We start from the raw sequence: 25,054 nt of genomic DNA on the forward strand, positions 1-25,054 counted from the left end.
CACTAGCTCTCAAAGTAAAGTATTTGACAAAGCCGAACTTTTGCAGCAGGAAGGCGGGGGGGGGGGGGGGGGGGGGGGGGGGGGGGGGGGGGGATGGCGGGTTTCGTCCGTCGTCCTGAGTTAGCCTCATAGCATTTGTTTTGTGCCTTAGCTTACCTCAAAAAAAAAACTAGCATTGTTTGGCGCCATGAGTTTTTTTTCATAGGAACCTCGATCAAGAGATGGCCAAAGCAATGGAACGGCTCAAGCATGAAGACGATGTCTCCAATTCTAATGTGCAGACGACCCATACTAGCCACTGGTTCCCATCCAGCCTACGAGGGATAACCGGAGAGAACCAACGCTACGCCGTGCCAAGCGTGGTGGCCATCGGCCCGCGGAACATTCCCTATCATGGCACCGACAGTGTTAGAAACGGCGGCAATTTCTGGCAGCTGGACAACATGGAGCGCGCCAAAGTGGGCGGCGGCCTACTGGTTCTGCAGGCTCTCGGGCCGCTCTACGTCGTCGGAGGTTTACGAGAAGGTCCACTCCGTCGTGGACCACGTCCGCCGCTACTACGATCACCACCTTCCAGTCGAGCTGAGGCTTCTCGACGAAGATGGTGCTGGATTGGCGACCATGATGTTCGTGGACGGCTGCTTCCTGATGCAGTACATGATGATGATGATGATGGTGGGCGGGGCCGGGGCCACCAGGACCGATCCGTTGCTCCGGAAGGGGATGTCTCCGCCCAACATCAGGAAGGACATCTTCATGCTCGAGAACCAGATCCCGTATCTGGTGCTCGAGGCGCTCATTGAGTTCACCAGCGTCGACGTGCGCGGGTTTATCGCCAAAATGGGAATGCACTTCTTCTTCCGCCCTAGGAACAACGACCTGCTGCTGGCAAGGGAGAGGGAGAGGGAGGTCGTCCAACCCCAACCCCAAGCCCGGTGGCCGGTGCAATTTGGGGATTACAAGTAGGCCTGGGCATTCGGTTCTACCAAATCGAACCGATCGGTTTTTTAGAAGTTTGGTTCTAAAAAAACTCAGTACCGATCGATTCTTCAAAAAACTCGGTACCGATCAAGTTCGGTTTCGGTTAGTTTGGTTCGGTTCTCGGTTCCAACCGAACTAACCGACCAATTATTGAACATGTTACATTAGAAAAATTCAGCAGCATTTTGGCTGTTTTCAAGGCATTAAATGACATGGCAACGTATGCAAATCAATAAGTCACAACCAACACATCAGCACATTCACAAATCACAAATTCACAACCCAATTACTGATCTCTTTGTATAAATTTACAAGTTCCTCCCATCGGTTTCGGATCTTCGGTTATTTCGGTTAACCGAGGAGAGAAACCGATTTAACCAAACAAAGTTCGGTTCCTAAGAACTGAGAACCGAACAGGTAATCGAAATTTCGGTTCTCGATTAGTTCGGTTCGGTTCGGTAAAATTTGCCCAGGCTAATTACAAGCCGCCGCACCTCCTCGGGCTGCTCCTGTTCCACGTGACGGGCAGCATGCCTGAACCGGCGGCGGCCTGAACCGGCGCGAGGGCGAGGCAGCAGCGCCGCCGTCGCCGTCGTCGTAGCCCCGCAGCGCCGCAGAGCTCGCACAGATCGGCGTCAAGCTGACCCCCGCCAGCGCGACCGCGCGTCTCGCGGACATGGCTTTTACGAGGAAGCCCGTGCTGTTCGCCGAGCTGTCGCTGTCGCCGCTGTTCCTCGACGACGACACCGCCTGCTGGCTCGTCAACATGGCCGCGCTGGAGGAGGCCGTCGTCGCCCGAGACTTCATCCCCATGGGGGCCCGGGCCTCGCTGGAAAGCTTCAAGCTCAGCTCCTACCTGTCGGTGCTGGCGATGCTCGTCGACGGGGAGGAGGACGTGCGCGAGCTGCGGCGCGCCAACCTGCTGCACAGCACCCTGAGCAACACGCAGGCGCTGGCCTTCTTCAAAGGCCTCGGCCACAACCTGCGCCTCGGCCACCAGTACCATGCTGTCCTGGAGGAGATTGACAGGTACTGGCGCGACAGGTCGGTGAGGATCGCCGTCTACAGCTTTGCCTACGACAACTACAAGACCGTCGCCGCCGTCTTGTCCATCACCGGCGTTCTCATCGGCATCTTCAAGACCCTTCTCTCATTCAAACAGTATTAGATGGACAGCATTCTCTCTCTCTCTCTGTGTGTGTCTATATTCAAACTCCACGTTTTATATTTCTTTTGTACAGTTTTTTTTCGGTTTGCAAACGGGTGGAATGTAAGTGGGTGGCCACTTGGCCAAGTCGTGTTTGTTCTTTTTTTCCAACTTTATTCTTTTAATAAAATAACGGTAAAACTTTTTTTTTTGCCGTCGTTTTGAAAATAATTTTCTGTTACTCCTATTTGTGATGTCACAATGTCGCTACGTTTTAATTCTTAGATAAGTAAGTTTATTTCAGTGTAATATAAGGTTGACAAATAATTAACTTGAGGTACACAGATTAGAAAGAAAAAAACGTAACTTAGCTAATTGGATTTCTTGTGGTGGAACCTATCTATCCGGGTTCAAGTTATCGACTTAACATAGATGCTCGCATTTTACTGGATTTATTCTATGATTTAATAGCACATGGTGGTGACGTGCTTGTCGACAGCGAAACGCCTTCATCAAGCCAGCCCAATCTCACTTTTTCGGAGGTGTTCATAGCAGTGAATGTGCATGAACGTACGAATGTCTGTGTATGTATTGTGAATCTATGATTTAAAACAAAAATAAGAGAAAATAAGTGTTTGCATCTCAAACACTTGCTTGAGGAATTTCTGAAATCATTACACTAATCTTGACTACAAACGCTTGCATTGCTTGAGTCTGTATAGTTTCTTATGTGAGCCACCGGTGGAAATGGAATGATTCACGTTGATACGCATAAAGGAGCTGCTTGCGTAAATGGTCATTTCACATGGTGTCAAAAAATGTTTTTTAATCTTGGAAAAAGTTCAAATTACTCCCCTCAAGTTTGACATATGTCCAGATTACCCCCACAAACTTATATTTGGTTCAATTTACTCCCTCCGACTATTTCAGTTGGTCTAGTTTACCCCTTCACATGATTTGTTATTTTTATTTTTCCACGTATTAGTTGAGTCTTAATATCAACTTTTGTCATATGATAGAGAACATCATAAGTTATGTTAGAAAAAATATATCTTAACTTTTTGCCACAATTTTGATAGCTTAGGAAATTTAATAATAAATTAGCACTAGAGATACAATATCGTATAAAACATAATGATGAAAAATTCATAGTGCATTTTTCTAACACAAAATACAATGTCCTCTATCACCTCACAAAATTTGAAACTAAAATATAATTTGTACATAGAGAAACAAAAAAGAAAAATCTCTTTAAGGTGTTAGTTGGACCAACTTAAATAGTTGGAGGGAGTAAATTGAACCAAATGTTAGTTTGGGGGTTATTTGGACATAGGCCAAACTTGAAGGGAGTAGTATGGACTTTTTTTCCTTTAATCTTTTATTAAGCTCATTTTGGCAATGAATTTCGATTAAAATTTATAGGCAGTTCTGAACTACACCGTTTGCTCGGCACGTTGTACTGGTTGAAGTAGCCGTGTACAGTTAAAAATGGAAGAAGCCGAGCACAGTAGAACAAGTTTAAAAATGGAAGAAGCTGGAGTTTGTTAATCGGTCATGGGATCCAGGACCCGGCACTGGTGACTTATCTACTGCTGCGTCTGCTCTTTTGGCTTTACAAAACTCTCTGAAGAGCTGGGACAGGGACGTTTTTGGCTCGGTTAAGCAGCAGGTAAAGAGCCTGAGAGCTGAACTGGAGGCGGAGAGGAGTAGCAGCACCCTGTACCGAGGACCTACGGACAGGGAACGGCGATTGGTGGCCACGTTGGGCCGGGGAGGTGCTGGCACGTGAAGAAACTATGGAACGGCAGCGGTCGAGAATTGCTTGGTTAAAAGAAGGCGACCGGAATACGGCCTTTTTTCAGGCTAAAGCGCGTGCACGGAACCGAACCAATAGGATTAAAATGCTCAAAGATGAGGCAGCCAGGCAGGCAATGGGTTTACTGATCAGGATGACCTGGAGAGGTTGGCTTGTGATTTTTACCAGAAGCTGTTTGCGGCACAGGAGAATTTGCAACCTGAGTTAATTTGTCGCCATATACCACGAAAGATCACCCCGGAGATGGCGGCTGTTTTGGAGAGACCGTTCTCCGAGCAGGAAGTGGAGGAGGCTCTCTTTCAGATGGCGCCAAGCAAGGCTCCAGGAGTAGACGGATTTAACGCTGGCTTTTTTCACACCCACTGGCAGCTGGTTAAGGGGTGTGTGGTGCCTGCGATTTTGGGGTTCCTGAATGGAGGCGAATTACCTGCGGAAGTAAACAAAATTTTGTTGGTGCTCATTCCGAAGGTCACGAATCCGCATGATTTGTCACAATACCGGCCCATTTCTCTTTGCAATGTTTTGTACAAACTGTGCTCCAAAACGTTGGCAAACAGATTGCGGCAGATTCTTGATGATGTTATATCGGAAGAACAAAGCACCTTTGTGCCGGGGCGCTTGACCACGGATAATGTGCTGATTGCATATGAATGCATTCATTATCTGCGGAATAAGGGGAAGACAGGAGGCTGTGCTATGAAATTAGACATGGCAAAGGCATATGATAGAGTTGAGTGGAACTATTTGCGAGTGATCATGGAGGCGTTGGGGTTTCCTGAAACCTGGTGCTCGTTGGTTATGAAGTGTGTTTCATCAGTCTCTTTCTCGGTTAGAGTTAATGGAGTTTTTTCGGACAGTTTTACACCAACACGTGGAATTCGTCAGGGTGATCCGATCTCACTGTATCTCTTCTTGCTGTGCTTTGAAGGACTCTCTTGCATGTTGAAAAATATTGGGCCCTTATATATATCAAGAGGTGTACGGGTGAGTACGAAAGCATCTTGGATTTCTCATCTCCTTTTTGCTGACGATTGTTTGATTTTCACTCAAGCATAAAAAAGGGGAGCAGAGCGTGTTGCCTCAATCCTAGATGATTATAACAAAGGATCAGGCCAATTGGTGAATAAACAAAAATCAGCAATCTTCTTTAGCCCCAACTCTGAACAGTAGTGTAAGCAAGAAGTACAAGCAATTCAGCAAATTCCGAATGAAGCGCTTGGTAAAAGATATTTGGGTCTACCCACTTCAGCAGGGCGGGGTGCTCCCAATGCTTTCAACTATGTGCCGGCCCGGGTGAGGGGTTTTGTCGGAGGTTGGGCAGAGAAGGACTTGAGCTGTGCGGCGCGAGAGGTGTTGCTGAAGGCTAATGCACAGTCGGTGCCTACATACCCGATGACGTGCTTCAAACTGCCTCCTGTGGTTTGCCGAAAGCTGACAACGGCTGTGTTGAATTACTGGTGGGGCAGCTCCCTGGACAACCATAAAATTCATTGGCTGCGGTGGGAAAAATTGACACGATCAAAGTGCCAGGGAGGTATTGGCTTCAGAGATTTCTCACTTTTTAATCAAGCAATGCTTGGCAAGCAAGGGTGGAGGCTGATAATGAGACCGAGCTCGCTGTGTGCTAGGGTTCTGCGAGGAAAGTATTTTCCTAACGGTGATTTCCTCACAGCTACCAAAAGGAGGCGCTGCTCGGAAACTTGGAGGGCGATCCTACATGGAAGAGATGTGTTAAAGAAGGGTCTGATCATGAGAATTGGACCGGGGGACGTGGATATTTGGCAAGATAACTGGATCCCAGGCTTGAGGCCCTTCCGGCCTCTGGTTCGCTTGCCAACAGCTGCTGTTGAACGGGTGCAGGATCTTTTCGTCCTTGTACGCGTGTTTGGGATGAGCAGCTCGTGCGCCGATCTTTTGTGGAACCGGAGGCGGCGGAAATTCTGAAAATCAAGCTCAGAATGGCCCCGTTCGCTGGTCTGAAATTTGGCTGAAACTAGCGGATTCTATGAGAGAGAGCTGGCTTGATGAGCAGTAAATTATGAGGGGAGCAGCCGGCTGGCCGGTCTTTCCAGACCAGCGAACGCCTGTCTTTGTCGTCTGATGTCAGGGCTTCGGCGTTTGAGAAGCATGGGCAATATTCGGTCCGCTCGGCTTACAGACTGCTCAAGGACGAGCAAGCGGCGACGGCCATGGCAGCGACGGGTGAAACCAGGGTCTCCGGGGAACGCTAACACTGGCAAACGGTCTGGAAGCTGGACGTACCACCGAAGGTTCGTGTTTTTTCTGATGGCGGGTGCTGCACGATTCGCTGCCATCAAAGTTTGAGTTGAAAAGAAGGCACGTCGCCAAGGAAAGCTTCTGTGAGTATTGTGGTGAACTGGTGATATAGAATGAAACCTGTTTCGGTGTGAAAAGTTACTAATAAGTAAATATTTTTAGTTTTTGTCGTGTATTGTGATCGGATGTGTCCTATCATTCAATGACATAGGATTTATACTGGTTCAGACAACAGGCCCTACGTCTAATTGAGGTCGGTCGGTGACTTTATTCTTGAGCCTAGGTACTCGAAGTTTGCTGTGGGGTTACAAACGAGTAAGAAATAAGAAGGGGGTGTTAGAGGCCCGATCGAACTCTGATCCGAGTGGAAGAGAGTGACAGATGTTCAAACGTGCGCTAAGTATTAAAACATATGCTCTGTGTGTCCAAACTTATCAGCTGTTGAGAGCGCGTAGACTATGTACCTGTCAAGTCCTAGAGCAATTGAGCTGTCGAGTCGACCAGTCTTCGCGGGGGGGGGGGGGGGGGGGGGGGGGGGGGGGGCTTTTAGATAACTCATCCCCTTTTATAGTTGAAGGGGATGGCCTTACAAGTTAGAGAAAAAGAGAGTGTATACGTTTGCTGCCTAGTCTTGTTGCCCACACCATCGGGTACGGGATGGTCGTCGGCGCCCACAATACTGTTTATGTTCAGACACATCTGGCAGGCTCAACCATGTTCACCTGTTACGGCAAACGACAGCGCACACAATATTGTTTATACTCTGACGCGTCTGGCAGGCTCTACCGTGTTCGCCTGACATGCCCTGATGGCACCGTCCTGCAGGTGCGCAAGACATGGCAGGGTACAGTCCTTGGTATTACGGTTGACTTGAGCGTCTTACCTTATCTGCTCCGCCTGCTTCCCGGGTCCACACCGAGCGGGCGTCCCCGATCAGTCGTTCCCAGTTAGTCCCGACCATGTCGGTCGGAAAAGAGCAACGAGTAGAGGTCCGGCGTATCCTCGGTCGGAGAAAGGGGTCGAAGTCGAACTACGGTTCCACCTTGGCCAGGCCTTCGGTCGAGGACCAGATCGTTGTCTCGGCCTGTCATTATGTATCTGGGCCAACCCAGGCGTATGCTGTCGTTGCGCTGCCTGCCGAGCTGGGTTTTGTAGAGAACCGGGTCCATTGGGGACCCCAGGTTTATGAAACCGACAGAAGCCCCCGAGCCCCTTTGGAACTTCTATGAAGTCGTGAAGGGGCTGTTCACACACGTTTCGCGTGATATTTGTAAAAGCCGGGGGCTTGTGTTTTTAGCTTAATGAAATCTTGAATTTGCTTTGTAATTCCTGTACCCATCGTGCCGTGGAGGCAGACTGTTATTGGAACTTTGGTGTTTTTCCCCCTCGGTTTGTTGTACTGCGTAGGGTAACCGAGTCGGATTTAGACATCCAGCCTCCATGTGGAGGACTAGCAAAGGCCACGGAGGCGCGCCGGAGGGATATTGGCGCCCAGCCCCGGAGGAGAAGACTCGCTAGTAATCCGTTTTCCATAGGGAGCGCGCGAGCGCACCTGGTGGGTGTAAGGTAGTGGGCCGCCGTCGAACAAGACGGAACCCACGTCCCTGAGGTCGGGCGAGATAGAGCCCGCACCCGAGGAATAGGGCGAGACGGAGCACGAACTCAAGGGGTCGGGTGAGATGGAGCCCGTGGCCTTAGGGTCGGGCGAGACAGAGCGCGAACCCAAGGGTCAGGCGAGACGGAGCCCGTGGCCTTGGGGTCGGGCGAGACAAAGCGCAAACCCAAGGGTCGGGTAAGATAGAGCCCGTGGCCTTGAGGTCAGGCGAGATGGAGGTGGGTGTATCCCCCGAGCCTACGGCCGACTGGGGAGTCGGTCGAAGGCTAAGCAACTTGGTACTCTTTTCTAGGGCTACATACTCTTGTGTTTCTTTCGGTCATGGTGTTCGCCCGTGTCCATTCCGATCACAACCTGTGCAGTCAGTTGGGTTCCTAAATAGGGACCTAGCAGCTCGAGCCCCCTAGCCACTAGGGGCGGTTAGGGTCGGTCGCGTTATTTCCTGCGTCACCCCATCCGCGGTTTCCGCAACCAGAGGGGTTGAGCTGACACCACTTGCCTCAATGGCTCGAGTGGCTAGCTTCAGCAAGCTTGTTAACAGGTATGTCTGAGTGGAATCCAGATCCATCATTCGTGATGGGGTCAACATAGACCTCATGTGGCACTCCACTTCTCCTTAACCCGCCTCCCGGCAGATGCCCGAGCAATTCTAGAGACTGACTCAGGTGGCCCGCTGGCCTACCCTCGATGGAGATTCTATGGGCATGGCTCGAGGTCAAGATCGAACGAGAAGATCGAGATGACCCTATCCGCTTCTGAGCAGATCGGGCGAGGGTCGCTGGGGCTCATCTGCATTTTCTCCCCCGGCTCTGTTTGACGCGAGGCGACCTCAAGCCTTTGCGGGCCGGCCTTCGAACCCCGGTCGGTCGTCGCTCATATCGAATGATACGACTATCGCTTCATGACGCGACACAAAGCGTTGTGATGCAACAATTGCATATGCAATGCTTAGATGTATGGGATGAATGTATGGATGAATATATGACTGAATGTATGAATGCATGCATGAGAATAGATGAATGAATGCTCATGCACTAGGAAAGTAGAACGGGGGTTGGTAAAGTTACCTTGATAGCTCGAGTGATGGGTTCGGGGAGCTACTATCGGATATCTCCGAGTGGGATCCGTGTCCATCGTTCATGACAGGGTCAGCATAACCCATATGGGGCATCCCACTGCTCCTTACCTATCCCTTGACAGTCGTCCGAGCTGTCCGATCGACTCGGGTGACCCATTGGCCTCTCCTCGATGGAGATTCTGTCGGTGGGCCATAATAGAGTTAGAGTATAAATAGTTAGTTTGTGTAAAAGATGAATTCATGGGGGAGCCCTATGTGAACAGTTTTACATTCGTGAATATTTTAAGTTTGTTTTTGTGATGAAATCACTTATGAGGGGAAGCTTGTCCCGTCCGCCCTTGTTTTTATCCTTACGCAGCTTTGTTTTTGTCTTTTCTTTTTCACACCTGCACGTTGACCCATAGGCTGCAACCTTTAGAACCCGGGCATGGCCCGCGAGGCTTAGCTGCTCGTAACCAAAGGTCGTGGTAGGGTGTGATGGGTCGGGAGGCTCAAAGCGCAAGCTATGTAGGGTAATCAAAGGAACGAAATGCCCTTTCATTTGGGTGATGCCCTTTTGTTTGGGCGAAAAGTGTTACTATATAATAGTAAAAAAAGGGTGGTATTGCACCTCCATGGAGCCCCCGAGCGACCCAGGCTGAGAGTGCTCGGGCTGGGGCGCTGTAGGAGCAAGCATTGAATGAAAATAAACGGTAAGACCGAGCTTTAGGGAAAGAAACGACGTTACTGTTCGATGTTCCATGTGTTGGTGAGAATGTTGCCATTGTCGTCCTTCAGTTGGTAGATACCCGGTCGGATCACCTCGGTCACCGTGTAGGGTCCTTCCCATGGTGGAGAGAGCTTATATTTCTCCTTGGTTGACTAGGTCCTCCGAAGTATGAGATCACCGACCTCGAGGATCCTCCCCCTAATTTTTCTTTCATGGTACCTGCTGAGAGTTTGCTGGTAACGAGCGGAGCGGATGACGGTCATCTCACGAGCCTCCTCGAGCAGGTCGACCGCATCCTGCAGAGCCTCCATGGCTCGGTCTCGATTGAAGGCCTTTACTCTTGGGGTGCCATGATCGAGGTCGGAGGGCAACACTGCTTTGGCTCCGTATGCGAGGAAGAAAGGGGTGAACCCTATGGACCTGTTTGAGGTCGTTCTTAGGCTCCAGAGGATTGCTGGGACCTCTGCAACCCATTGCCCGGCATACTTTTTGAGTCGGTCGAAGGTGCGGGGCTTGAGTCCTTGGAGGACCATGCCATTGGCCCGCTTCACCTGACCGTTAGTACGCGGGTGCCCGACCAAGGCCCAATCGATCCTGATGTTGTATCCATCACATAAGTCTAGGAATTTCTTCCCGGTGAAGTTTGTTCTATGGTCAGTGATGATACAGTTAGGGACACCAAACCGATAGATGATGTCGAGGAAGAACTTGACCGCATCTTTCGAGCGGATATTGCTGATGGGATTCGCCTCTATGAAAGCTCTAGTTTGGTTTTGGTTAATTGATGAAACCCTAAGTGCTAACCTAGTTTATCAAGATGATTATGAGATAGGTAGCACTACTCCAAGTGATGAAGCAATGGTGAAGATCATGACAATGGTGATGGCATGGTGATGGTCAAATGCTTAAACTTGAAAAAGAAGAAAAAGAAAAACAAAAGGCTCAAGGCAAAGGTATAAAATGTAGGAGCCATTTTGTTTTGGTGATCAAAACACTTAGCGAGTGTGATCATATTTAGGATTGATAGCCGTACTATTAAGAGGGGTGAAACTCGTATCGAAATATGGTTATCAAAGTGCCACTAGATGCTCTAATTCATTGCATATGCATTTAGGATCTAGTGAAGTGCTAACACCCTTGAAAATGTTTGTGAAAATATGCTAACACATGTGCACATGGTGATACACTTGGTGGTTGGCACATTGGAACAAGGGTGAAGAAGTTAGAAGTGAAAACGAGTTGGTCGCGAAGACGCTGGCGTCGGTCAACTGACCGGACGCTGGGTCTGAAAGCACCGGACGCTGGTAGCATGCGTCCGGTCGAGCTGGTCGGTCAGCATAGTACCTAGGGTACTGCACCGGACGCTGGTCTAGGTCCGGTCAAGGTGGACCGGACGTGTCCGGTCGAAGAAATATGCCTCGAGGAGCTTACTGGAAACGACCGGACGCTGAGGATTCTGCGTCCGGTCAGTTTAGCCGGAGCGTCTGGTCAACTACGTAGCCGTTGAAATCTGACGAACAGCGTTTGAAGCTAGTGACACGTGGCATGAATCAGTGGACCGGACGCTGAGTCCAGGGTCCGGTCAATATGACCGGAGCGTTCGGTCAGAGCGCGTTTTGCCCAGTGAAGGGATATAACGGCTCTATTTGATGAGGGCTCTATATATAGCCCCATGGCCGGCTCAAGCCACAACTCTTGCACATTTTCATTGACATAGCAACCTTGTGAGCTTAGCCAAAGTCCTCCCACTCATCTCCATCATTGATTCATCATCTTTGTGAGATTGGGAGAGAATCCAAGTGCATTGCTTGAGTGATTGCATCTAGAGGCACTTGGTATTTGTGTTGCGCTATGGATTTCGCTTGTTACTCTTGGTGGTTGCCACCACCTAGACGGTTGGAGCAGCGGTGGAGGATTGGCACGAGTTGGTGATTGTTCGTGGCCATCTCCGGTGATTGTGAGGGGAGTTGTACCTTCCCCGGCGGAGCGCCGAAAGGTAACTCTAGTAAATTGCTCGTGTCATTGAGTTACCTCACTTGTGGGTCAGTTCTTGCGGTGTCCTATCGTGTGGATGAGGTTTGTGAAACACCTCTTAGCCGCCGAACCACCAAGTGTTGGTCGACACAACGGGGATGTAGCGTGTTGGCAAGCACGTGAACCTCAGGAGAAAATCGATTGTCTCGTGTCTTTGGCATTCTCCCGGTGATTGGCTATATATTCATCTTGTGATTGGTTCATCCTCTACACGTCAGTATAATCACCCTACTCACTTATTTACATTCTTGCAAACTAGTTGATACAAGCTCTTTAGTGTAATTAGAATTGAGAGCTTGCTTTGTTATTTACATTCATCTAGTTGAGCTCTTTAGAGTAGCAAGGTTGAGAGCTCTTAGTGAGTAATTTCATAGCAAGTTTGTGTGCCTAAGTAATCATTGCAACTAGAATTGTTGGATAGGTGGCTTGCAACCCTTGTAGAGCTAGAGCAAGTTTGCATTACGCTATTTGTCATACTAATCAAATTGCTCTAGTTAATTTGTAGATTTTTAAATAGGCTATTCACCCCCGTCTAGCCATATTAGGACCTTTCAAGTGGTATCAGAGCCATGGTCACCGGTTGATTAAAGGCTTAACAACCTTGGTGTCAAATTATGGCTCAAGTTGTGTTCAACCATGTGGGGGGCAAACCACCGTTCTTTGATGGCACATGCTATGGTTATTGGAAGAGAAAGATGAGGATGTATCTTGTTCAATCAATGATCAAGTATGGGAAGTGACCGAAAATGACTATGCTATCATTGATCCCGATGATCCAACCAATCAAGATAAGATCAACAAGCAATGCAATACAATGGCTCTCAACACCATATACAATGCCATTGATTCCAAAGTGTTTAAGCAAATCAAGGATTGTGATAGAGCAAATGAGGTGTGGAAGAGATTGGAGGAAACATATGAGGGCACACCGGCGGTGAAGAGTGCCAAGTTGTACATCCTCAAGGACAAGTTGACAAGTTTCAAGATGAAGGATGATGAGAGCATTCTGGAGATGTTTCATCGATTGCAAGTTATTGTCAACGACTTGAAGGTATTGGGAGAGAAGATCAAGGATGATGATGTCTCCCATCGATTCTTGATGTGCTTACCTCCAAGATTTAAGATGTTAAGATTGCTCATCATAAGAGGAGGATTGAAGGACATTACCCCCAACCAAGTACTAGGTGATGTTATGACACAAGAGACATACCGTGTGGAAAGGGAGGGGGATGACAAGGAGGACAAGAAGGAAGAAGAGGAAAAGAAGAAGAAAAGCATAGCATTCAAGGCTAGTTCATCATCATACAAAAACAAGGGCAAGTCCAAGAAAGAATCAAGTGATGATGATGATCTTAGTGATATTGATGATGAAGCTATGGCTCTCTTTGTGCGGAAGATGGGAAAATTCATGAAGAAGAAGGGCTATGGTGCAAGAAAGAGAAGAGATCACACCAAGAAGAAAGAGTATGTGAGAAGATGCTACAATTGCAAAAGCCCCAATCATGTAGTAGCAAATTGTCCATACAATAGTGACAATGATGAGGATGAGAAGAAGAAGCACAAGGAGGATAAGAAAGAAAAGAAGGAGAAGAAGGAGAAGAGAATGACCTTCCAAAAGAAGAAGAAGGGTGGAGGCTATGTGGTCACATGGGATAGTGATGGCTCTTTGGATAGTAATAGCTCTAGTGATGATGACAAGAAATCTATCAAGAGAGCACTAGCAAGCATCGCCATCAACAACAAGCCCTCCATCTTCGACACTCCATCGACGTGCCTCATGGCAAAACCTACCAAGGTAAAATATGATGTGAGTAATGATGATGAATGTGAAAGTGATGCTTGTAGGAGTGATGATGATAATGAGGAGTACTCTAAGGAGGAGCTCATGGACATGTGTGAGCAAGTGCATACTTGCTTTGAGATGAAGAGAAAGGAGTGCAAGGAATTGAACAAAAAAGTCAAATTTCTTGAGCAATCCCTTGATGAGCTCAATGCCACTCATGAGAGGCTAATGGAAGCCCATGAGAAGCTTGGCAAAGCTCACTCTTAGCTTGAAAAGGCTCACTCCTCTCTCATTGAGCAAGTCAAAGTGGAGGAAGCCAAGAAGGAGCAAGTGATCATAACATGTGATGTGGGACTATCATGTGATCTTATTGTTGAATCTTTTCATGAACCCATTATTGTTGCTCCTACTAACACCTCTTGTAGCACTACCACTTCCACTCCATCTATAAATGATGCATCACTTATGGTGGAAAATGAGAACCTCAAGAAGGAGGTGAATGAGCTTACTCGTGCCTTAGGCAATGCCTATGGTGGAGAAGCCCACTTGCTAAAGTGCTTGGGTAGCCAAAGGTTTTCTCTCAACAAAGAGGGATTAGGCTATACCCCCAAGAAAGGCAAGGCGGCCTTTGTCACTCCCAAAGCTAGCTTTGTAAAGGGCAATGGTCGGTTTTGCAATAGATGCAAGTAAGTTGGGCATATAGAGCAAAATTGCAAAACTAACAAGAACAAGCTACCTAATGTATCCTCAATCAAATTTGATTCTTGTTACATGCTTTATAAGGGTGCCAATGGTGTGAAGGCTAAGTTCATTGGTACACCAATTGTGAGCCCAAAGAAGAAGGCCATTTGGGTACCAAAGACCTTGGTGACTAACCTACAAGGACCCAAGTAAGTTTGGGTACCTAAAAAGAATTGATCTTCTTTTGTAGGTAAATTATAAAGCCGGAGGAAGGCATTGGGTGCTTGATAGTGGGTGCACACAACACATGACCGGTGATCCAAGAATGTTCAATTCAATCAATGAAAGCAAGAGCAATGGGATTGATAGCATCACATTTGGTGACAATGGCAAAGGCAAGGTCAAAGGGCTTGGTAAGATTGCAATATCCAATGATTTGAGCATTTCCAATGTGTTACTTGTAGAGAGCTTGAACTTCAACCTATTGTCGGTAGCTTAATTATGTGATCTTGGTTTTAAGTGCATATTTGGTGTGGATGATGTAGAGATCATAAGTGTAGATGGCTCTAACTTGATATTCAAAGGATTTAGATATGAGAATCTATACTTAGTTGATTTCAATGCTAGAGAAGCTCAATTGTCAACATGTTTGATCACTAAGTCTAGCATGGGTTGGTTATGGCATAGAAGGCTTGGTCATGTTGGAATGAAACAATTAAACAAGTTAATCAAGCATGACTTAGTTAGAGGCTTGAAAGATGTCACTTTTGAGAAAGATAAGCTATGTAGTGCATGTCAAGCCAGAAAACAAGTTGGTAACACACATCCTAAGAAGAGCATGATGAGCACATCCAAGGCATTTGAGTTGATGCACATGGACTTGTTTGGACCAACCACATACACTAGCATTGGTGGAAACAAATATGGATTTGTGATTGTGGATGATTTCACTTGATACACATGGGTGTTCTTTCTTGTTGATAAGAGTGATGTGTTTGCAACATTCAAATCATTTATTAAAGGCATTCACAATGAGTTTGAAACCACAATCAAGAAAGTTAGAAGTGACAATGGTAGTGAATTTAAGAACACTAGAGTTGATGAGTTATGTGATGAATTTGGAATTAGACATCAATTCTCGGCTAAGTATACTCCTCAATCAAATAGGCTAGTTGAGAGAAAGAATAGAACCTTGATTGATATGGCAAGATCAATGTTGAGTGAGTACAATGTGAGTCATTCATTTTGGGCCGAAGCAATCAACACGGCTTGCTACTATAGCAACCGACTCTATTGTCACCCCATGATGGAAAAGACACCTTATGAGCTATTGAATGGAAGAAAGCCCAACATAGCATACTTCCAGGTTTTTGGTTGTAAATGCTATATATTGAAGAAAGGCACTAGATTGAGCAAGTTTGAAAAGAAATGTGATGAAGGTTTTTTGCTTGGTTACTCCACTACTAGCAAGGCTTATAGAGTTTAGAATTTGGCTAGTGATACTCTTGAGGAGGTTCATGATGTGGAATTTGATGAAACAAATGGTTCCCAAGAGGAAGATGAGAACCTAGATGATGTAAAAGGCACTCAATTGGTCAATGCAATGAAGAACATGGATATTGGTGAGTTAAGGCCTAGAGAGGTGATTGATGTTGAAGATGACAAGAATCAAGTGCTCTCTAACTCAAATATGCAATCTAGTGGTTCTCATGATCAAATCCAAGCAAGCACTAGTAATGGCAATATGCAAGATCAACAAATGGCTAGTTTATCATCTCAACCAATTGATCAATCTAATGCAAGCAGTCAAGTGCAAGTGCTTCAACCAACCAATGTTGCAAGAGATCATCCATTAGACACTATCATTGGTGATATTTCAAGAGGTGTGCAAACAAGATCAAGATTGGCTTCATTTTGTGAGCATTTCTCATTTGTGTCATCCATTGAACCTAAGAAGATAGATGAAGCTTTGAGGGATGTTGATTGGATCAATGCTATGCATGAAGAGCTAAACAACTTCACAAGAAACCAAGTATGTGATTTAGTTGAGAGGCCTAAGGATCATAACGTAATTGGAACTAAGTGGGTCTTTCAGAACAAGCAAGATCAAGATGGGATAGTAATAAGGAACAAAGCAAGATTAGTGGCTCAAGGTTACACTCAAGTTGAAGGTCTTGACTTTAGAGAAACATATGCCCCGATTGCAAGATTGGAAGCAATTTGGATCTTGCTAGCTTATGCTTGTGCCCACAACATCAAGTTGTACCAAATGGATGTGAAAAGTGCATTTCTAAATAGGTACATCAATGAGCTTGTGTATGTTGAGCAACCTCCCGAATTTGAAGATGAGAAGAAACCCAACCATGTCTATAAGTTGAGAAAAGCTTTGTATGGATTGAAACAAGCACCTAGAGCATGGTATGAGAGATTGAGGGATTTCCTACTCTCTAAGAGATTTAAGATGGGAAAGCTTGACACCACTCTCTTCACCAAGAAGCTTGGGAATGACTTGTTTATAATGCAAATCTATATTGATGATATCATCTTTGGATCAACAAATCAAGAATTTTGTGAGGAGTTTGGCAAGATGATGGCAAGTGAGTTTGAGATGTCTATGATTGGAGAACTTAGTTACTTCCTTGGTCTTCAAATCAAGCAAATGAAGAATGACACATTTGTGAGTCAAGGCAAGTATATCAAGGACATGCTCAAGAAGTTTGAAATGGATGAGAGTAAAGCTATTAGTACACCAATGGGGACAAGTGGAAGCTTGGATAGTGATACTAGTGGCAACATGGTGGATTAAAAGATATATCGGTCTATGATTGGAAGCCTACTCTATGTGACCGCATCAAGGCCGGATGTGATGTTTAGTGTATGCATGTGTGCTAGATTTCAAGCCCCACCAAGAGAAAGTTATTTGAAGGCAACTAAGAGAATATTGAGGTATTTGAAGCATACACAACATGTGGGATTATGGTATCCCAAAGGAGCAAGATTTGAGTTGATTGGATATTCGGACTCCGATTATGCGGGATGCAAAGTTGAGAGAAAGAGCACATCGGGCACATGTCAACTATTGGGAAGATCACTTATGTCTTGGTCATCAAAGAAGCAAAATAGTGTAGCACTTTCAACTGCCGAAGCGGAATACATTTCGGCCGGTAGTTGTTGTGCCCAATTACTTTGGATGAAGGCCACTTTGAGTGATTTTGGAATCAAGTTCAAGCAAGTACCATTGCTATGTGACAATGAAAGTGCCGTAAAGCTCACCAACAACCCGGTTCAACACTCAAGAACAAAGCATATTGATGTCCGCCATCATTTCATAAGAGATCACCAACAAAAAAGGGACATTTGCATAGAGAGTGTGGGCACCGAAGATCAACTTACCAACATATTCACCAAGCCACTTGATGAGAAAAGGTTTTACAAGCTAAGAAATGAATTGAACATACTTGACTTCTCCAATATGTGTTGATGCACCCCCATCATATGACATGCCTCTCCTTCGAGCAATCCAAGGTAAAAGTTGATTGGCATGGCATACATCCTTGCTAAGGACATGATTAGTGCATCTAGAACATATTTCACATTTGAATAGGCTCATTCATGAAAATCAAATAAATTTGATGCTTGTATGGTACCACTATTGCTTGTATGTTTGAAATGATCTAGTGGTATCATATGACATGTTTGTGGGATTGTAAACCTAGTGTTTGATTTAGAAAATGAGCTATAAATGTTTAACTCAACATGGTACAAGATAACCCTTATTTGGAGGTGTGAAGAAGCTTGTCCTTGGATCAAATCGAGTTAAATATCTTTTGCAAGTAATCTAGATTGAACAAAATTGAGAAAATGATCCTCATTTCACATGGTTTCACCCCAACATATCTATAATTTGAGGCCACCTTTTATGCAAATTGTTGACATTAATAATCCTACCCTATCTACACTTTCATCCTTTGTGGTCATTGATGACAAAGGGGGAGAAATAGTCTACAAATATAGTGAAACAAAGGGGGAGAGATAATATATGCCAAAAGAAGGGGATCAATTAAAATTTTGAGCATACAAATAGGGGGAGCAAGCTCATAAACCTGTATGGTGCATTTGAATGAACATTACATATGTTTGCTTGCATGACATAAGTTTTAATTTCAAATGTTCATGCTTGTGTGGTGTATGCTAGTTGTAGGTTTGAATGTTGAAATGAAAAACTAGCATGCATAGGCTAAGTAACTAGACTTATGTTCATTCTATAGAAACTAGACCCTTGCATGTAATGTTGATCTCACGGGGTATTCTAGTTCTTGTGTATGTCTACTTACTAATGGTGCTAAGGATGATATATTGGTACACTCCGATTGGTATCATGCTTCAAAGGTCCATCTCTTACACCTTAGCATCATTTGGTAGAAATTGTCTCCTATATTTCCTATCTAAGCATATGTGCAAGCTACAATCCAAACTCTTAGCACATATGTAGGGGAGCAATTGCTACCATTTGGAGTTCATGAAACTTGTCCATATCCTTTACACATGGTAAATATGCTTGGGCAAGCAACATGGATTCAAATGAACTTTAATTCATATCTTTGTATAAGGGTTGTCATCAATTACCAAAAAGGGGGAGATTGAAAGCTCTAGTTTGGTTTTGGTTAATTGATGAAACCCTAAGTGCTAACCTAGTTTATCAAGATGATTATGAGATAGGTAGCACTACTCCAAGTGATGAAGCAATGGTGAAGATCATGACAATGGTGATGGCATAGTGATGGTCAAATGCTTAAACTTGGAAAAGAAGAAAAAGAAAAACAAAAGGCTCAAGGCAAATGTATAAAATGTAGGAGCCATTTTGTTTTGGTGATCAAAACACTTAGCGAGTGTGATCACATTTAGGATTGATAGCCATACTATTAAGAGGGGTGAAACTCGTATCGAAATACGGTTATCAAAGTGCCACTAGATGCTCTAATTTATTGCATATGCATTTAGGATCTAGTGAAGTGCTAACACCCTTGAAAATGTTTGTGAAAATATGCTAACATATGTGCACATGGTGATACACTTAGTGGTTGGCACATTGGAACAAGGGTGAAGAAGTTAGAAGTGAAAACGAGTTGGTCGCGAAGACGTTGGCATCGGTCAACTGACCGGACGCTGGGTCTGAAAGCACCGGACGCTGGTAGCATGCATCTGGTCGAGCTGGTCGGTCAGCACAGTACCTAGGGTACTGCACCGGATGCTGGTCTGGGTCCGATCAAGGTGGACCAGACGCGTCCGGTCGAAGAAATATGCCTCGGGGAGCTTACTGGAAACGACCGGACGCTGAGGCTTCTGCGTCCGGTCAGTTTAGCCGGAGCGTCCGGTCAACTACGTAGCCGTTGAAATCTGACAAACAGCGTTTGAAGCTAGTGATATGTGGCATGAATCAGTGGACTGGACGCTGAGTCCAGGGTCCGGTCAATATGACTGGAGCGTCCGGTCAGAGCGCGTTTTGCCCAATGAAGGGGTATAACGGCTCTATTTGATGAGGGCTCTATATATAGCCCCATGGCCGGCTCAAGCCACAACTCTTGCACATTTTCATTGACATAGCAACCTTGTGAGCTTAGCCAAAGTCCTCCCACTCATCTCCGTCATTGATTCATCATCTTTGTGAGATTGGGAGAGAATCCAAGTGCATTGCTTGAGTGATTGCATCTAGAGGCACTTGGTATTCGTGTTGCGCTGCGGATTTCGCTTGTTACTCTTGGTGGTTGCCACCACCTAGACGGTTGGAGCAGCGGTGGAGGATTGGCACGAGTTGGTGATTGTTCGTGGCCATCTCCAGTGATTGTGAGGGGAGTTGTACTTTCCTCGGCGGAGCGCCGAAAGGTAACTCTAGTAAATTGCTCGTGTCATTGAGTTACCTCACTTGTGGGTCAGTTCTTGCGGTGTCCTATCGTGTGGACGAGGTTTGTGAAACACCTCTTAGCCGTCGAACCACCAAGTGTTGGTCGACACAACGGGGACGTAGCGTGTTGGCAAGCACGTGAACCTCGGGAGAAAATCGATTGTCTCGTGTCTTTGGCATTCTCCCGGTGATTGGCTATATATTCATCTTGTGATTGGTTCATCCTCTACACATCGATATAATTACCCTACTCACTTATTTACATTCTTGCAAACTAGTTGATACAAGCTCTTTAGTGTAATTAGAATTGAGAGCTTGCTTTGTTATTTACATTCATCTAGTTGAGCTCTTTAGAGTAGCAAGGTTGAGAGCTCTTAGTGAGTAATTTCATAGCAAGTTTGTGTGCCTAAGTAATCATTGCAACTAGAATTGTTGGATAGGTGGCTTGCAACCCTTGTAGAGCTAGAGCAAGTTTGCATTACGCTATTTGTCATACTAATCAAATTGCTCTAGTTAATTTGTAGATTTTTAAATAGGCTATTCACCCCCTCTCTAGCCATATTAGGACCTTTCACTCTATCCATTTGGTGAACTTGTCCACCACCACGAGTAGGTGAGTGAAGCCACCCGAGGCCTTTTAGAGGGGTCCGACCATGTCGAGGCCCCAGACCATGAATGGCCAGGTGATGGGGATGGTCTGAAGTTACTGCACTAGCAGATGAGTCTATCGAGCATAGAACTGGCATCCTTTACACCTGTGGACCACCTCCTCTGCATCTCACAGCACAGTGGGCCAGTAAAAACCTTAGCGAAAGGCTTTCCTGACCAGCGACCTTAGGCCCATGTGATATCCATAGATTCCAGCATGGACTTCAAGGAGAAGTTGTTTCCCCTGGTCGGTCGGGATGCACTTCATGAGCACTCTCGACGGACTTCGCTTGTAAAGTTCATTACTAATGGTGATGAACGTCTTGGCGTGTTGAGCGATTTGTCGTGCTTCAGTCATTTCTGGTGGGAGAACCTCCTCGAGGAGGTAGGCGAGTAGTGGTGCTCTCAAGTCGACCGGATCTAGTGCCATCATGGTGATCTCACCGGGCGACGTTGCCATGGAGGCGCCAAGGTTGGAGCCCCCGAGCACTAGGTCGAGGTCGGGGCATGTCGAGGGGTCGGAGCCCCCGAGTGCCAGATTGGTGTTGGAGCGCGTCTAGTCGGATCCTCTCAAATGCGAGCAGACGGCTCGTGGAGGTCGTTTACAAAGACCCCATCGGCGGGCGGTTCCCGTCTGGCTACCAATTTTACGAGGAAATCGGTAGCGTCGTTGTCTTTTTGAGGGACATGATGCAGTTTGATCCCTTGGAACTTGTTCTCGAGCTTTCGCACCTCCTAGCAATACGCCACCATGAGAGGGCTCTTGTAGGAGGACTCCTACATGACTTGGTCGACGACCAACTCTGAGTCACCGCGGACATACAGCAGCGTGGCGCCAAGCTCGATGGCGATGCGCGGTCCATTGATGAGGGCCTCGTACTCCATGGCATTGTTCGGGGCTGAAAAATGGAGACGGATCGCATAGCAGAGCCTACTCCCATTCGGGGAGATCAGAACCACTCTAACCCTCGAGCTGGGCGCCATGACCAACCCATCAAAGTACATCATCTAGTACTCGTGGGTGACGTTCGAGGTCGGGAGCTGGACTTCTGTCCATTCGACGATGAAGTCGACAAGAGCCTGAAACTTAATAGCGGTACGGGGGACATACCTGATGTAGTGGCCCATGAGCTCGAGAGCCCACTTGGAGATTCGGTCGGTGGCGGCGCAGTTACGGATGACCTCCCCAAGTGGGTACGAGGTGACGACCATGACCTCATCGTCGGTGAAGTAGTGCAGGAGCTTCTAGGTCACCATCAGCATGGTGTACAGAAGCTTCTGAACCTAGGGGTAGCAAACTTTAGCATCGGTGAATACCTCACTGACGAAGTACACCGGTTGTTGGACCTTCAGGGGGTGTCCCGGCTCCTCCCTCTCGACGACGAGGGCGATGCTCACAATGTGGTTGCTTGCCACGACGTAGAGGAGGAGGGATTCTCCCCGTTCAGGAGCGACGAGGATTGGTGCTAACATCATAGATGCTTTGAGGCTTTTCAAAGCCTGTTGTGCCTCCTTTTTTTAGATGAATGCGTCTGTCTTCTTGAGAAGTTTGTAGAGAGGCATCCCTCGTTCGCCTAGTCAGGAGATGAACTGGCTTAGGGCGGCCAAACAGCCGGTGAGCCTCTGTACACCCTTGACGTTGCGTATTGGGCCCATGTTGGAGATGGTCATGATTTTTTCGGGGTTGGCTTCGATGCCGTGCTCAGACACGATGTATCCGAGCAGCTTCCCCTTTGAAACCCCAAAAACACATTTTTTGGGATTCAATTTGATGTTGAAAATTCAGATGTTCGTGAATGTTGCGGCCAAGTTTGCGATCTGGTCGCTAGCTTGAGCCATTTTCACCACTATGTCATCTACATAGATGGTGATTGTTGGTTTTAGCCGCTCGACTTGGTCAGGTTGGTCGGGCGGGTCGATTTGGTCGGCGAAGCATCGCTACATGCACCGTTGATAGGTGACACCAGCGTTCTTTAAATCAAAAGGCATGGTTACGTTGGTCAGGTTGGTCGCATAGCAGTCGTGGTGGGACCAACAGGGTCCCTCTGGAGAGTCGGCGGAAGGTGTAAAATAGTGAGTAAAGAATAATATGTACATCACTCACCGTGGGGTTTGAGCCCAGCATGGGCTCGAGGTGAAGCGCGGGTGTCTCGACATTGAGGTCATCGAGTGGCCCGTTGTAGTCGGTGGAGGGCGCTCCTCCTCCAGTGGGCACCGAGACAAGCGCCTCTTCATGGAGGTGAAGTACACCGAGCTGGTCGGTGACAAAGTCCAGACTCCCAAAAAGGAAGGTCTGGAGTGGCACAAAGATGGGAAGAGCCCACATCTCAGCAAGTGGGAGCGTGGGAAACTCCAGCGAGCCAAAGCGAATCGTATCGCTCGAGCCCGCCATGCCAAAGATGGTGAAAAGGTGGGCCATCCGATGACCAAAGGCATGAACGGACGACGCCAACTGTTGGTGCGAAAAGTAACCAACAAGTAAATATTTGTAGTTTTGCCGTGCGTTGTGATCGGATGTGACCTAGCACTCAATGACATAGGATTTATACTAGTTCAGGCAACATGCCCTACGTCCAGTCGAGGTCGGTCGGTGACTTTATTCCCGAGCCCAGGTACTCGAAGTTTGTTGTGGAGTTACAAACGTGTAAGGAATGAGAAGGGGGTGTTAGAAGCCTGGTCGGACTCTGAACCGAGTGGAAGAGAGTGACGGATGCTCAAACGTGCACTAAGTATTAGAACATATGCTCTGTGTGACTGTCGATGTTTTACCACCGATAGCCTGCCACGGGGGTACCCAGGGCAGTATGTTCGGGCTTCGGCGTATGCCGAACTCGATGGTTAACGCAAGAGATAGCCGATTTATCCTGGTTCAGGCCCTTGATCGTAGATCGAGTAATAACCTTACGTCCAGTCGGCCTTAGCCTTTGCGTTGGATTGATTGTCAAGTGTTGTGTCATACAATTGTTCTCTCTCTGCCTCAGGAGCCCTGCCCTCCTTTATATAGTCAGGAGGCCAGAGTCCTAGTCGGTTTACAATGAGGTTTCCTGGTAGGATTACTTAATAGTTCTACTACTAAGATTACATGGAAAGAATCCTAGTTGGACTAGATCTTCTTTCTCCTTTGCGGGGTATCCTGTGGGTCCCGCATCGACAAGCCCCCGAGCACTTCATGGTTGAGCTCTGAAAGTCTCGCTTTGCTCTTTCAAGTCTTGTTGAGTAGGAACAAAATGTCATCCGAGTGCTTTCTGGAGTGAAACCTTGTAGCGCTTCTTGGGATCTTCAAGTGGTGAGTGCTTTTTTGAAAAAAGTACATCCATCTGGTTGTAGCCCCTGAGCCTCTTGCTGATTGGAACAAGGAGCTGGAGGATCTTGTCTTGAAGTTGCTCTGATTGTTCGTTGAAGTTTTATGAAAAAGAACTCGAATATGGCTCGTTCCGGGTTCTTTTTGTCGTAATGTCTTGAAGTGGTCTGCGTTGAGTAAGTCTTTTGGTGACGTGCGCTTTTTCGAAGAAAAAGTGCACTCACTGAGTGTAGCCCCCGAGCCTCTTGCTATTTGGAACAAAAAGTTGGAGGGTCTTGATCCTTTATGTTGCTTTAAAATTTGTGTTCTGAAGTAGTTTCCGAGACTTGGATTATTTCATCATCCGAGTAGTTATGCGGCATGCAGCCTCCGAGCTTATGTCCGGGTTCTTTTTGGTTGGGTGCAATTTTTCGTAAAAATTGCACTCACTGAGTGTAGCCCCCGAGCCTCTTGCTTTTGCTTTGCAAAAGTTGGAGGGTCCAGATTCTTGTCTTCAAAAAATTCTGTGGTTATGTATCCTGCTTTCTCCGAGTTCTTCTCTTTTAGAAAAGAGGTTGGATGAAGAGTCTTGATGTGTCTTGTATTCTTGGTCCTTTGTCTTTGGTTCCGAGCCTCCGGGAGTGGTTGAAAATGAAAGCCGAGCTCCCTAGCTTAGTGTTGATTAAGCTATGATGTTGGCCGAGCCCCCGAGCGTATATCCATGTTGTTTTGTTCAGGAAGAACTCGGATGCGAGGTGTTGGCGTATTCTTTTGATAGTCTGCTGTTGTCAGATGTAGTTGTGTGGTGGTGGTTGAGTGTAAATGCCTTTTGTTCACGGGTTGTACTGTGCTGGTATATTCTTTCGAATATGCCCGTCTTCGAGTACTGTTTCTTCTCGCCTGAGCCATCCATTATTGAGTCCTGTCTTTTCGCTGTGTCCTTTGCTAGGCTTATTTCGTTGGTACTCCTGGTCCATGTGCGCCGATCCTTTGGCCTATAAATACTGTCTCGGGGTGCTTGTTTTCATTCATTGGACATTCTGTTGAAACCTTCGCGGTTGTGAACATGGTAGTTTGTGAAGTAGAGCAGCCCCTGGGCGTAT

At 46.7% G+C, this 25,054-nt stretch overlaps 1 pseudogene; it reads left to right on the top strand.

The window, feature by feature from the left end:
- The first annotated feature begins 221 nt into the window (after nucleotides 1–221).
- On the top strand, nucleotides 222–2,149 carry LOC136469337 (UPF0481 protein At3g47200-like; annotated as a pseudogene).
- The last annotated feature ends 22,905 nt before the right edge of the window (nucleotides 2,150–25,054 follow it).

Source organism: Miscanthus floridulus, chromosome 8, assembly GCF_019320115.1.
Source record: "Miscanthus floridulus cultivar M001 chromosome 8, ASM1932011v1, whole genome shotgun sequence".
Classification (NCBI taxonomy): domain Eukaryota; kingdom Viridiplantae; phylum Streptophyta; class Magnoliopsida; order Poales; family Poaceae; genus Miscanthus; species Miscanthus floridulus.